The sequence below is a fragment of the Schistocerca serialis genome, chromosome 2, assembly GCF_023864345.2.
Source record: "Schistocerca serialis cubense isolate TAMUIC-IGC-003099 chromosome 2, iqSchSeri2.2, whole genome shotgun sequence".
Lineage (NCBI taxonomy): Eukaryota > Metazoa > Arthropoda > Insecta > Orthoptera > Acrididae > Schistocerca > Schistocerca serialis.
The window spans coordinates 1,093,145,934-1,093,160,440 of record NC_064639.1 but is presented as its reverse complement, the minus strand read 5'-3'; the positions used below and the strand labels follow the sequence as shown (position 1 = coordinate 1,093,160,440).

Here is a 14,507-nt window from a genome sequence, read left to right as displayed (position 1 = left end):
CAGTCATGTTTTGAATATTGTCCCGCTACACTTTATTAACTAATATTTCACCACAAGGGATATCGGATTTTAGAGAGTAAATTAATATGGAGTACGTCGTTCTTCTTTTCAAACATTCACATACCCATTTCTTCTTTCCTTATTGTCTTTTGGGCATGCAGTTGTAGTAATTAAAGTAGGCACAAATGCAGTGATCAAAAAGAAGTTATTAGCGTACATTCGCATTTTCTTTACATCGTTCGTTTCTTGTTGCTCCCATGGCGGTGGACTGTTTCTATCGCAATCAGTAAGCGTGAAAGGAAGCTACCGTACAGACAGAGGGATCTATATTTATACTTGGCAGAACTAATTACACACTGACATAATCGTCGGTATTGCTTTCGTTTCCTAAAAGTTATAAATATTTCGATTTCGGAAAAGAAGCTCTCTATATCGCCAAGATGTCGAAGAAGAAGGTTCCTTACGTACTGGTTGTATCGAGTAAGATGTGGAGAAGGCGGTTTGAAAGCGGACAGAAGAAGTACGAGGCAGGGCGTCCCTTGCCTGAGAGATCGCTACTCGAGCTATCTGGTGAAGGGGCAAGTGTGGCAAATATCCGGCGTAGCTAATGTCTGGCGTGGCAAATGTCCGGCAATTGAATGATTAGCGACATGGCGGGTACATAGTCAATTTTACGTTTTTTATGTTAAGCAAGTAGACTCCTGCAGTCCTGGTATACACTGAAATCCCCGCGCCACAGTACTGTAACATGCCGCCAGACGAGACAAAATACAAAATACAATGGGGCCCTCCACTTTCTCACTAGGCTGTACCATCTTCCTTTGGATCTTCTAGAGGAATGCTACGCTACATGGTGCGAGGAGAACAATGTGTAGCATAACTGCAGACAAGTACCTGCAAACAACCAAGAAATTAATTATGTAACTTCATTTTCTCGAGATTATAATTACAACTTAACGACCAGCCCTCGGATATCTCTTTCAACAGCAACCACTACAGTGCGGTGACGAAAGTCATGGGATAGTTATATGCACATATACAGATGGCGTTAGTATCACGTACGCAAGATGTAAAAGGCTAATCTACAGACAGAGCTTCTACGTCTACATCTGCATCCATACTCCGCAAGCCACCCGACGGTGTGTGGCGGAGGGTACTTTGAGTACCTCTATCGGTTCTCCCTTCTATTCCAGTCTCGTATAGTTCGTCGAAAAAAAGATTGTCGGTATGACTCTGTGTGGGCTCTAATCTCTCTGATTTTATCCTCATGGTCTCTTCGCGAGATATACGTAGGAGGGAGCAATGTACTGCCTGACTCCTCGGTGAAGGTATATTCTCGAAACTTCTACAAAAGCCCGTACCGAGCTACTGAGTGTATCTTCAAAAATGGCTCTGAGCACTATGGGACTCAACTGCTGAGGTCATTAGTCCCCTAGAACTTAGAACTAGTTAAACCTAACTAACCTAAGGACATCACAAACACCCATGCCCGAGGCAGGATTCGAACCTGCGACCGTAGCGGTCTTGCGGTTCCAGACTGCAGCGCCTTTAACTGCACGGCCACTTCGGCCGGCTGAGTGTATCTTCTGCAGAGTCTTCCACTGGAGTTTATCTATCATCTCCGTAACGCTTTCACGATTACTAAATGATCCTGTAACGAAGCGCGCTGCTCTCCGTTGGATCTTCTCTATCTCTTCTATCAACCCTATCTGGTACGGATCCCACACTGGTGAGCAATATTCAAGCAGTGGACGAACAAGTGTGCTGTAACCTACTTCCTTTGTTTTCGGATTGCATTTCCTTAGGATTCTTCCAGTGAATCTCAGTCTGGCATCTGCTTTACCAACGATCAACTTTATATGATCATTCAATTTTAAATCACTCCTAATGCCTACTCCCAGATAATTTATGGAATTAACTGCTTCCACTTGCTGACCTGCTATACTGTAGCTAAATGATAAAGGATCTTTCTTTCTATGTACTCGCAGCACATTACACATCTCTACATTGAGATTCAACGGCCATTCCCTACACCATGCGTCAATTCGTTGCTGATCCGCCTGCATTTCAGTACAATTTTCCATTGTTACAAACTCTCGATATACCAGAGCATCATCCGCAAAAAGCTTCAGTGAACTTCCGATGTCATCCACAAGGTCATTTATGTATACTGTGAATAGCAACGGTCCTACGACACTCCCCTATGGCACACCTGAAATCACTCTTACTTCGGAAGACTTCTCTCCATTGAGAACGACATGCTGCGTTCTGTTATCTAGGAACTCTTCAATCCAATCACACAATTGGTCTGATAGTCCATATGCTCTTACTTTATTCATTAAACGACTGTGGGAACTGTATCAAACGCCTTGCGGAAGTCAAGAAACACGGCATCTAGCTGGGAACCCGTGTCTATGGCCCTCTGAGTCTCGTGGACGAATAGCACGAGCTGGGTTTCACACGATCGTCTTTTTCGAAACCCATGCTGATTCCTACAGAGTAGATTTCTAGTCTCCAGAAAAGTCATTATACTCGAACATAATACGTGTTCCAAAATTCTACAACTGTACTCAGATGATTCATGTGAAATGGTGGCGGATGTGATCATAGCCACACGAGACGAATTAACAGACTTTGAACGTGGGATAGTAGTTGGAACTCGACGCATGGGCCGTTCCATTTCGGAAATCGTTAGGGAATTCAGTATGCCGAGACCCACAGTCTCAACAGCGTGCAAAGAATACCAAATATCAGTCAGTACCTCTCACCATAGACAACGTAGAGGCCGACGGCTTTCACTTAACGTTCGAGAACAGCGGTGTTTGCCTAGAGTTGTCAGTGCTAACGAACAAGCAACACTGCGTAAAATCAATGTGGGACTTACAACGAACGTATCTGCTAGGACAGTGAGGCGAAATTTGGCACTAATGTGCCACGGCATTAGCCGACCGACGCGAGTGCCCTTGCTGACAGCACGAGCTCGGCTGTAGCGCCTCTCCTTGGACTGTGGCCATATCGATTGGACTCTAGAAGACTGAAAAACCGTGGCCTAGTGGGATGAGTCCCGATTTCAGTTGGTAAGAGCTGATGGTGGTGTCGAGTGTGGCACAGGCCCCACGAAGCAATGGACCGAGGTGGTTAACAAGGTTTTGTGCAAGCTGTTGGTGGCTCCATAATGGTGTGGGGTGTGTTTATACGGAATGGAATGGCACATTGACTGGAAACGGTTATATTCAGCTACTTGGAGACCATTTGCAGCTGTTCGCGTACTTCATGTTCCCAAACAACGATGGAATTTTTATGGATGACACTATGGCATGTCACCGGACCACAGTTGTACGCGATTGGTTTGAAGAACATTCTGGGTAATTAGAGTGAATGATTTCGCCACCCGGATCACCCGACATGAATCCCATCGAACATCTACGGGAGATAATCGAGGGGTCAGCTCGTGCAAAAAATCCTGCACCAGCAACACTTCCGCAATTTTAGACGCTGTAGAGGCTGCATGGCTCAAAATTTCTGCAGAGAACTTCCACCGTCTCGTTGAGTCCATGCAACGTCGAGTTGCTGCACTATGCCGGTCAAAAGCAGGCACGACACAATATTAAGATATCCCATGGCGTTTGTTTTTTACCTTTACTGTAAATACACGGACAGAAATAAACTGCAACACCAAGAAATATTATGTGTACGGTAATGAAACTTTGGGGATACATTTGTCTAGATAACATAAATAAATGATGTATGTATATGAACGAACGATGTTACTGGCTTTCGTGATCTATATTACTGATTTTTTCAAACATAATCGAGCAGATTTCTTTATTTCGTATGTAAATGACCTGTGGTAATAAATATAATAAGACGAATAAACAATGAAAACATTAAAGTAAAAATTTTGCAGGAGTGACGAAGGGATCACAAATTTTTTTGTATTTAGGGCAGATGACATTGTCCGGATGGACAATGAAACAAAAAAAACAAGAGTAACATTGGCGTGTGGTGCTTTCTGTAAACGAAATATTGTGTTCGAGACCAAACAGCAGATGTATTTGAGAAGGGATGTTCGTAATTAACGTAATTAGCGTGTTTTACTACACTACCGGCCATTAAAATTGCTACACCACGAAGATGACGTGCTACAGACGCGAACTTCCGGACGACAGGAAGACGATGCTATAATATGCAAATGATTAGCTTTTAAGAGCATTCACACAAGGTTGTCGCCCGTGGCGACACCTACAACGCGCTGACATGAGGAAAGTTTCCAACCGATTTCTCATACACAAACAGCAATTGACTGGCGTTGCCTGGTGACACGTTGTTGTAATGCCTCGTGTAAGGAGGAGAAATGCGTACCATCACGTTTCCGACTTTGATAAAGGTCGGGTTGTAGCCTATCGCGATTGCGGTTTATCGTATCGCGACATTGCTGCTCGCGTTGGTTGAGATCCAATGACTGTTAGCAGAATATGGAATCGGTGGGTTCAGGAGGGTAATACGGAACGCCGTGCTGGATCCCAAGGGCCTTGTATCTTTAGCAGTCGAGATGACAGGCATCTTATCCGCATGGCTGTAACGGATCGTGCAGCCACGTCTCGTCTCGTTCCCTGAGTCAACAGATGGGGACGTTTGCAAGACAACAACCACTTGCACGAACAGTTCGACGACGTTTGCAGCAGCATGGACTATCAGCTCGGAGACCATGGCTGCGGTTACCCTTGACGCTGCATCACAGACAGGAGCGCCTGCGATGGTGTACTCAACGACGATGAGCACAATTTATTTCATAGCAAATAGGCGTTTGTCATTTACCTTTACTATAAATACACTGACAGAAAGAAACTGCAACACCAAAAAATATTTAGTGTACGGTAATGAAATTTTGGGAATACATTTGTCTAGGTAATATATTTAAAAGATGAACTCTGCAGGATCACAGGTTAAGAAAGCGCCAGATATTCCATTGAAAATGTGAGATGCTGCTACATTAATAACAGGTGTAACCGCCAGAATGTTGAATATAAGCATGCAAACTTGTATGCATTGTGTTGCAGAGGTGCCGGATGTCAGTTCGTGGATGGAGTTACCTGCCCGTTGCACTTGGTCGGTCAGTACAGGGGCGGTTAACGCCGGTTGTGGATGATGCTGGAGGTGTCCTCTGATGATGTCCCATATGTGCTCGACTGGAGACAGGTGTGGTGATCGAGCAGGCCAAGGCAACATGCCGACACTCCGTAGAGCATGCTGGGCGGTATGGGGGCGAGCGTTATTCTGTTGAAAAACACCCCCTGGAATGCCGATCATGAATGGCAACACACAGGTCGAATCACCAGACTGGCATACAAATTTGCAGTCTAGTTGGGTGAAATAACCACGAAAGTGCTCCTACTGTCATACGAAGTCGCACCCCAGACCATAACTTTAGGTGCAGGTCCGATATGTCTAGCAAACAGGCAGGTCGGTTGCAGACCCCAAACGAGCCTCCTTGCAACTAACACACAGTTACTACTGGCTCTGAGGCAGAACAAGCCTTCATCAGAAAACACAACAGCCCTCCACCCTGTCCAACGATCTCTCGTTTGACACCACTGAATTCACAAATGGGGGTGGTTTGGGGTCAGCGGAATGCATGCTGCAGGGCGTCTGGCCCAGAGCGTCCTCGGAGTAACCGATTGGTAACAGTTCGTTGTGTCTCTGTGACACCAGCTGCTGCTCAGATTGTTGCTGCAGATGTAGTACGCTGCGCCAGAGCCAAACGTCAAACTCGTTGGTCTTCCCTCTCAGTAGTTCCACGTCTCCATCCGGAGACTGGTCATCGTGTGACGGTAAATTATCGTAACCATCGCTGCGAGCAATCACGTACAGTGGCTACATTCCTGCCAAGTCTTTCTGCAATATCCCAGGAGGAGCGTCCATCTTCTCGTAGCTACTAGCGCCACTCTTATAGCCGGCCGGAGTGGCCGTGCGGTTCTAGGCGCTACAGTCTGGGGCCGAGCGACCGCTGCGGTCGCAGGTTCGAATCCTGCCTCGGGCGTGGATGTGTGTGATGTCCTTAGGCTAGTTAGGTTTAATTAGTTGGGTTGTTTGGGGGAAGAGACCAAACAGCGAGGTCATCGGTCTCATCGGATTAGGGAAGGACGGGGAAGGAAGTCGGCCGTGCCCTTTCAAAGGAACCATCTCGGCATTTGCCTGGAGCGATTTAGGGAAATCACGGAAAACCTAAATCAGGATGGCCGGACGCGGGATTGAACCGTCGTCCTCTCGAATGCGAGTCCAGTGTGCTATTTAATTAGTTCTAAGTTCTAGGCGACTGATGACCTCAGAAGTTAAGTCGCATAGTGCTCAGACCCATTTGAGCCATTGAGCCACTCTTATACGACTGGCGCGATATTCAAATAGATATCGTTTTAGTGATTTAGAAACTCGTGTACCAACTTTCGTATATGTGGCACAACTCCTTGGTGTTGCGATTTATTTTTCCAGCAGTGTAAGTGACATATTGCGTAATACTATTTTTATTTCAGCGGGAATGTGTATTGTCTGCATTTACAGTAAATTAGCGCTGTTGTCTGATATGTTAGTGACAATAACCTAAAAAACGTATCAGATAAATTCTAAATTTTATAAGCATATATCTCGTTTTGTCTGTTAATCACTCCAGTTCTTAAAGATTACTAATAAAACCTGTAGCATATCAGGCCCATAAATTAAAAAAAGAATCAGAAAGCTCAGTTTAAAGTTATTCTTTTAATGAAATTTTCTGGCAGATTGAAACTGAGTGCGGGACCGAGACTCGAACTCGGAACTGTTGACTTTTGCGGGCAGGTGTTCTGCCAACCGAGCTACCCAAGCAAGATGCAGGAGACGTTCACCTCACAGCTTTACTTCCACCAATACCTCATCTCCTACCTCCATTGAAGCTGGAGTAGGAGTGAAGTATTGGCGAAAGTACAACTGTAAGGACGGGTCAGGAGCCGTACGTGTGTAGCTCAGTCGGCAGAGCACTTGCCCGCGAAAGTCAAAGGTCCCGAGTTCCAGTCTCTATCTGACACGTAATTTTCATATGCACAGAAAGTTACATATCAGCGCACTTTTCGCTGCAGGCTGTTGCTAAGCCATGTCTCCGCAACGTCCTTTCTTCCAGGAGAATTTCTGTGAAGTTTGGAAGGCAGGAGCTGAGGTAATGGCAGAACTAAAGCTGTTATGCGGGTTGGAAGTCATGCTTGGGAAGCTCAGTTGGCGTGACGTCACCAGCTTCAGAAACTGGTAGTGACAGAGCGATACTCCTTAAAGAGGGCATCATAGCAGCGGACATCACCTACCTACTATCGGCACGCGGAATGGCTGTAACAGTACTTGGAGTGCCGCTTATCAACATCTACATGCCGCCACGCACCGACACACGAAAAGAACGATCGCGCTTCTTCACAGGAGAAATAGCTCCGCTCTTTTTAGGGCGGCATGTTCATTATACATCTGCAGCGGTGACTTCAATTCTGTCCTGGCGCCGAAAATCAGTTGCCACGTTATAACTCGTGTCCAGAATTGAGAACATTGTTACGAGATCTGCAATTGGCAGATTCGTGGGACACGTCCATGGAGACCGAACCGGATATACATACGTAACTAGCCACTCCGCCAGTCGCATCGATAGCGTCTACGTCACACGCCGCCTCTGACCTGATATCCATTATGCAAACCTGTGGACTGTGACCTTCTCTGACCACACGGTATATATCTGCACGGTCGCCTTCCAAAGACAGCAGGTGCGGCGAAGCTGCGGCTTATGGATTTTGAATGTCGCCCACCTTAAAACTCCAGAGTGTCACCAAGTTATTGAAGAAGTCGTGCTGTTTTGTGAAGGGCGTCGACAGATATTAACCTACGATATTACGTTGGTGGTTGGAATGTGCTAAACCGACGATACGGCGTGCGTTGATTGCATTGGGGCGCGAACATTCACAGTGGAGACCTCTGACTTTAAACTTCTATTTCACGATATTGCGAGAAAGTACCAACCAGGTCTCCCTCTCCTGAACGACAGGTAGTGGTACAAACAGCCACGGAAAAAGTCTCATCTGGAAGGAGTAGCACCCCGCGCAAGGATGCTAGATCGCGCTGCGGGGCAACGCCCATCGATGCACCATGTCATTAATGAACACAAGCGGCGATGTAATGAACATATGCGGCGCTACAGGACCCTAATACGCACCACTGACACATCTGATGACACAAAATGTCACGGCAAATGCCTTCGTTGACCATTATATCCGATTATACATCGAAGAAGATCACGAGATGGCGGCCCTACATTATGTTACTCCACGCTCTTTGGAACGCTTGATCAAGAGCCAGAAGCTATACTACCGGAGTAAATTAACGAGTATGAAGTGATGGAAGCAATAGGCGAGGAGGCGCTCAATAAGTCGCCGGGACGGGCGGAATACCCTTAGAGTTTCGTCGGACCTTTCAACACTTCTCCCGACATGTCACTTTCGGCTGCCTTTGTAGAGTCATCCCAATACCTAAACCTTCAGATGGCATACGTCTCAGAGATTACCGCCCCTTACACTAATTAATGATGATTTTATGTTATTTGCAAGACTGCTAGCAGTACGACTTACAAGAATACTGCATCTCGCGGTATCGCTTGACCAGATATCCCTCGGCGGCGCTAGCAACGTCCAAACTGCACTCGGCGAATACCCTGATTCAGTCGCACTGGCGAAGGTATGTCGACTACGCGGAGCTCTGATATCGATGGATTTCGATCGAGCCTTTGGCAGGGTCAGCCACTCATAAAGGGAACACATTAGATCTAACGGCAACAAACTGACCTGACACCTTACCTCTTTGTAGATGTGCACATTCAAACAGGTACCATTGACCATGAGGTATTTGTAGCAACATTGATTACCCATGTACAAAGGGCAACTAAAAGAAGTACAAAGATTTATATGTTCAGTAAAGTAGATAAAGAGGCAATAGTCTCATATCTCAATGAGAAACTTGAAATTTTAGCACGGGATATGAGCATCAGAGAAAAAGTAACTCAAGTTTAAAAGAATTGTTAAGCATGCACTGGAGAGATACCTTCACTGCAGAACAGTTTATGATGGGAGGGGCTCCCCATGGTATACAGATCCTGTACGGAAACGGACACTACTGGGGAATGGGTGTAAAACAGAAAACAGATAGAGAGATGCTAAATGAAAGAATAAATGCAACACTTGTGGCTGTCAAGAGGGCAATGTTTGAACTGTTTGACGAGTGCCAAAGCTAGTACCTGGAAACTCGTGGATGAGATGTGAACTGAAATTGAGGATAGCAAAGGAGAAGCAGAAATGCTTAATTTTGTTTTCAGATGTTCTTTTGGAAAGAACTCGGGAGTATCGCCCTAATTTAAATGTCACACCACTGCCAAGACGTGTGAAATATACACTCCTGGAAATGGAAAAAAGAACACATTGACACCGGTGTGTCAGACCCACCATACTTGCTCCGGACACTGCGAGAGGGCTGTACAAGCAATGATCACACGCACGGCACAGCGGACACACCAGGAACCGCGGTGTTGGCCGTCGAATGGCGCTAGCTGCGCAGCATTTGTGCACCGCCGCCGTCAGTGTCAGCCAGTTTGCCGTGGCATACGGAGCTCCATCGCAGTCTTTAACACTGGTAGCATGCCGCGACAGCGTGGACGTGAACCGTATGTGCAGTTGACGGACTTTGAGCGAGGGCGTATAGTGGGCATGCGGGAGGCCGGGTGGACGTACCGCCGAATTGCTCAACACGTGGGGCGTGAGGTCTCCACAGTACATCGATGTTGTCGCCAGTGGTCGGCGGAAGGTGCACGTGCCCGTCGACCTGGGACCGACGCACGGATGCACGCCAAGACCGTAGGGTCCTACGCAGTGCCGTAGGGGACCGCACCGCCACTTCCCAGCAAATTAGGGACACTGTTGCTCCTGGGGTATCGGCGAGGACCATTCGCAACCGTCTCCATGAAGCTGGGCTACGGTCCCGCACACCGTTAGGCCGTCTTCCGCTCACGCCCCAACATCGTGCAGCCCGCCTCCAGTGGTGTCGCGACAGGCGTGAATGGAGGGACGAATGGAGACGTGTCGTCTTCAGCGATGAGAGTCGCTTCTGCCTTGGTGCCAATGATGGTCGTATGCGTGTTTGGCGCCGTGCAGGTGAGCGCCACAATCAGGACTGCATACGACCGAGGCACACAGGGCCAACACCCGGCATCATGGTGTGGGGAGCGATCTCCTACACTGGCCGTACACCACTGGTGATCGTCGAGGGGACACTGAATAGTGCACGGTACATCCAAACCGTCATCGAACCCATCGTTCTACCAATCCTAGACCGGCAAGGGAACTTGCTGTTCCAACAGGACAATGCACGTCCGCATGTATCCCGTGCCACCCAACGTGCTCTAGAAGGTGTAAGTCAACTACCCTGGCCTGCAAGATCTCCGGATCTGTCCCCCATTGAGCATGTTTGGGACTGGATGAAGCGTCGTCTCACGCGGTCTGCACGTCCAGCACGAACGCTGGTCCAACTGAGGCGCCAGGAGGAAATGGCATGGCAAGCCGTTCCACAGGACTACATCCAGCATCTCTACGATCGTCTCCATGGGAGAATAGCAGCCTGCATTGCTGCGAAAGGTGGATATACACTGTACTAGTGCCGACATTGTGCATGCTCTGTTGCCTGTGTCTATGTGCCTGTGGTTCTGTCAGTGTGATCATGTGATGTATCTGACCCCAGGAATGTGTCAATAAAGTTTCCCCTTCCTGGGACAATGAATTCACGGTGTTCTTATTTCAATTTCCAGGAGTGTATATTAATGTCAGTGGTGATGAGAAGCAGATGAAATCCTTTAAACTGAACAAAGCTCCAGGCCCTGATCTTATCCCTCTCAGACTGTATTGCGAATATATCGAAGATCTATCAAAGAAAAAAAAATATTGTGCCAACTGGACGGGAGAAAACCACAATTATCTACGAGAATTGCAGGAAACGTGATTCGTAAAACTACTGTCCAGTATATTCGTCATATATTTATTTTAGAACCTTGGAACATATTCAGAGCTCAAATATAATTAGGTATCTCGAACAGAATGACCTCCTCCATGCCAGTGTTATCTGTTAGTATTCCTGGAGTTTTCTCGAAATTAAATAACTCTGATTCAACACTGTTTGAAATGGTCACCAATTACACAAATACATCTGAGAAAAAATGATGAGAAAGGTCCGAACGATAGCAAGTTAAACGATCGAAATATGAATACAGTTATCAGCACTTAATTGGAAGTGGATTCTTATTTAATTTTATTTTCGAATGAATGTATAAAATTTATGTCATAACTTGACAAATAAATGAGCTATCAAACTGCTAAATTTCATATTCGCATCGCTCTCGACTCTACCCAGCTGCCTCTTCTCTCTCATACGCTCTTCCTTCGTTCTCAAGAAGCTGGCCATCGATTCCATACATGAACACTGGCCGTCCTTTCAATCGTTTGTTGGTGAAATACTGTTAATCTTCCTCAGTAGTAATGATATTTCAAGAATTAGCATGTGATTTTCCAAAAAAAAAAAAAAAAACGAACAACGTTTCGAACAAAATCTGTTTCTTTTCGCTTATTAACATCGGATGATACCCCGTAATGTTATTTGCAGTCACCTAATTTTGTTATCTAGTTTTTTCAGCTCTTGTACCAGAATTTGTCCTTTTTTTCAATTAATCATCACTCCCCGTACCACTGGTGTGTTACTCTGATGCACAGTTAATTTTAATTTATACATCCGTGAACTGTAAAAGACGACCTTAGACGATTGTTTATTTGAGAGATGGCAGTTTGTTTGAAGTTATTTCACGGGAGTAATAGCCGAAAAAATAAATTTTCACACGTGAACAACTGCAGATATGCCCTTGTTACGGCTGCTGCCTTCCCTCGAAAGTGAAAGACAGATGTGATGGTCTGGGTTGTTTTATAAGAAAGGAACGGCTCGGCCCTCTCTGACTGCTGTCCACCTATCTTGGAGTCACTGACCTGTCACTAAAGTGATTGTCACTTGAAAATTCATTCTGTTAAGGAGATAGGCGTATAGAACCTACCTACATTGGCTAACGAATAAATTTATCACGCGGAAGTAATAATTTGAGAAGCTGATGGTTTTTCCCATTTTCACGGTCCAGTGGCACCTCCTTCCCCTTATCCAACTGATCTAAGATTTCACGCAGGTCATTTCTACATGAAATGGAACCAAACTAGGTGGTGATGAGGGGGGAGGACGGTAGCCTCGGAAAAGTTATATAAAAAAAAAGAAGAACCAAATAAGGGCCACTCTAGTGTACCCATTTCTGGTAGTGTTTTTTCCACTAGCTTTCTATCTTGCGATGTGAACTTCGTGGCATCTTCCGGCGTCTTCTCTAACATTGACTATACCACTACATCTACAAATTCGCGTCTAGAGAACTATTTGAAAAAGTTTTGAAGATGGATTTAATTACACAAACAAATTTCTATGCTATTGATTGGCGACTGCATGGAGCGTTGCGTGCACCACGGCCAAATAGTGTATAGAATTGGAAGGAAAATCAACATTGGCCGTATTTTGTTGTTTTGTTGCCAGCAAAATCGATTTTCAGTCACTCAGTGACCGTCCTCAGTGCTAGAAGTTAAAAATTTACACATAACGATCAGAGAGTATAAAACAGAAAATCACAACTACACCTGCCTATGAACATAACAGTTGTTAGGAACATACCTGTAATATACAATTAAAATTTGGTAGGCACTGGTATCAAGCTATAACCACAAGCTTAGAGCGATCACATAAATTGCACCTGTACAGCCGACCTCGGTGTGAGAGGGCTTGGAACGCCCTCTATGTGACATGTGTCACATGAAGACTTAATATTACTGGTTTTGTGAGATATTAACACAAAATATCTCTTGTGCATTTGCAAATTTAAAATGTACGTGAAAAACATAGCAGACGAAGGGGAAAGGAAACACCTAAAATACACTGGCGTATTGTTTTTAAGAAACCAACTTACAAAACATAAAACAGATCGATAATAAGTCGTCAGAGTGCAGGACGAGTAAAAAAGAAAAAAATGGAAAAAGAATAATATATGAATAACACGAAATGAGGTATAACACAAATTTTAAAAAAAAACATAGTACCCACCATCTGGCGTGGGAAGTTAGAAGTACAACGTTCGTGATTTACGTAAAATCAGTTTTTCATTTTTACTTGCCTTGTACTCTGACACGTTATTATCGATTTGTTTTACGTTTTGTAAGTTGGTTTTTTAAAAACAATACGCCAGTGTATTTTAGATGTTTTCTTCCCCCTTCGTCTGCTACGTTTTTACGTACATTTTAAATTTGAATTACTTCATGATTCACAAATGCACAAGAGTTATTTAGTGTTAATATCTCGCAAAACCAGTAATATTAAGTCTTCACGTGACACATGTCACATAGAGGGCGTTCCAAGCTCTGTCCCACCGAGGTCGGCTGTACAGGTGCATGCAAACAGCGGCCTCAGTTTATGTGATCGCTCTAAGCTTGTGGCTATAGCTTGATACCAGTGCCTACCAAATTTTAATTGTATATTACAGGTATGTTCCTAACAACTGTTATGTTCATACGCAGGTGTAGTTGCGATTTCCGGTTTTATACTCTCTGATCGTTATGTGTAAATTTTTAACTTCTAGCAGTGAGGATGGTCACTAAGTGACTGAAAATCGATTTTGCTGACAATAAAACAACAAAATACGGCCAATGCTGATTTTCCTTCCAAATTTCTATGCGCTCTGGGGCTACGACAGCACTTCATTTGCGTTGTTTGCTCGAGATCATAATTTCTCAGAATATTCGAAACATAGAATTCAGGCTGTGAATAGACTCAGAGAAAATACATCTATCGCCATAGTCATCCGCTGCTGTTCATCGAAAGCCTCTTGCAGACTTTTCATGCAATATGGCATTTAGCTATACGCATCCATGTCACTCTAGCAGGTTTTCTATTGTCACCTACCCACTTCCTATTAGGGCAACATCGCATTATCTTCTTATCTCTTGGTTCCTAGAGAGAAACTTCCTTTGTCCCTCTCCTATCGATTCGCCTCGGTACATGTCTTTCCCCACTTTTTTCTCCTGTTCATGTTCGCTTCATGCTTTATCAGTTCATTTAGTTTTGAGCGTTTTCCTGGAAGTCCGGTTTATCAATAACCCACTTCCATTCAGTGTTGCACTGCAGATGAATTGCAGATGAACGTTTTCGAGTACTTCTTCCTTCATTCCACCTTGTTTTATGATACCTGTAGGACTCTTTTGTTGAAGAAAGTTTTTTTCCGGCTATACACGTCTAAGTCTAACGTTTCCTGTAGTTGTGACATAGAAACGTAGTTTATCGAGTATGGTATTTAGCATACCTCCTTCTACAGAATACATTTATCTTCCCTTTTCGAC

The 14,507-nt window shown here is 45.0% G+C and overlaps 1 protein-coding gene across 1 annotated transcript in view; it reads right to left on the bottom strand.

Annotated features, from left to right (window-relative positions):
* Positions 1-14,507, bottom strand: part of LOC126456642 (protein artichoke) — a 368,100-nt gene that overhangs the window by 306,731 nt on the left and 46,862 nt on the right. The gene's annotated exons all lie outside the window — the stretch shown is intronic.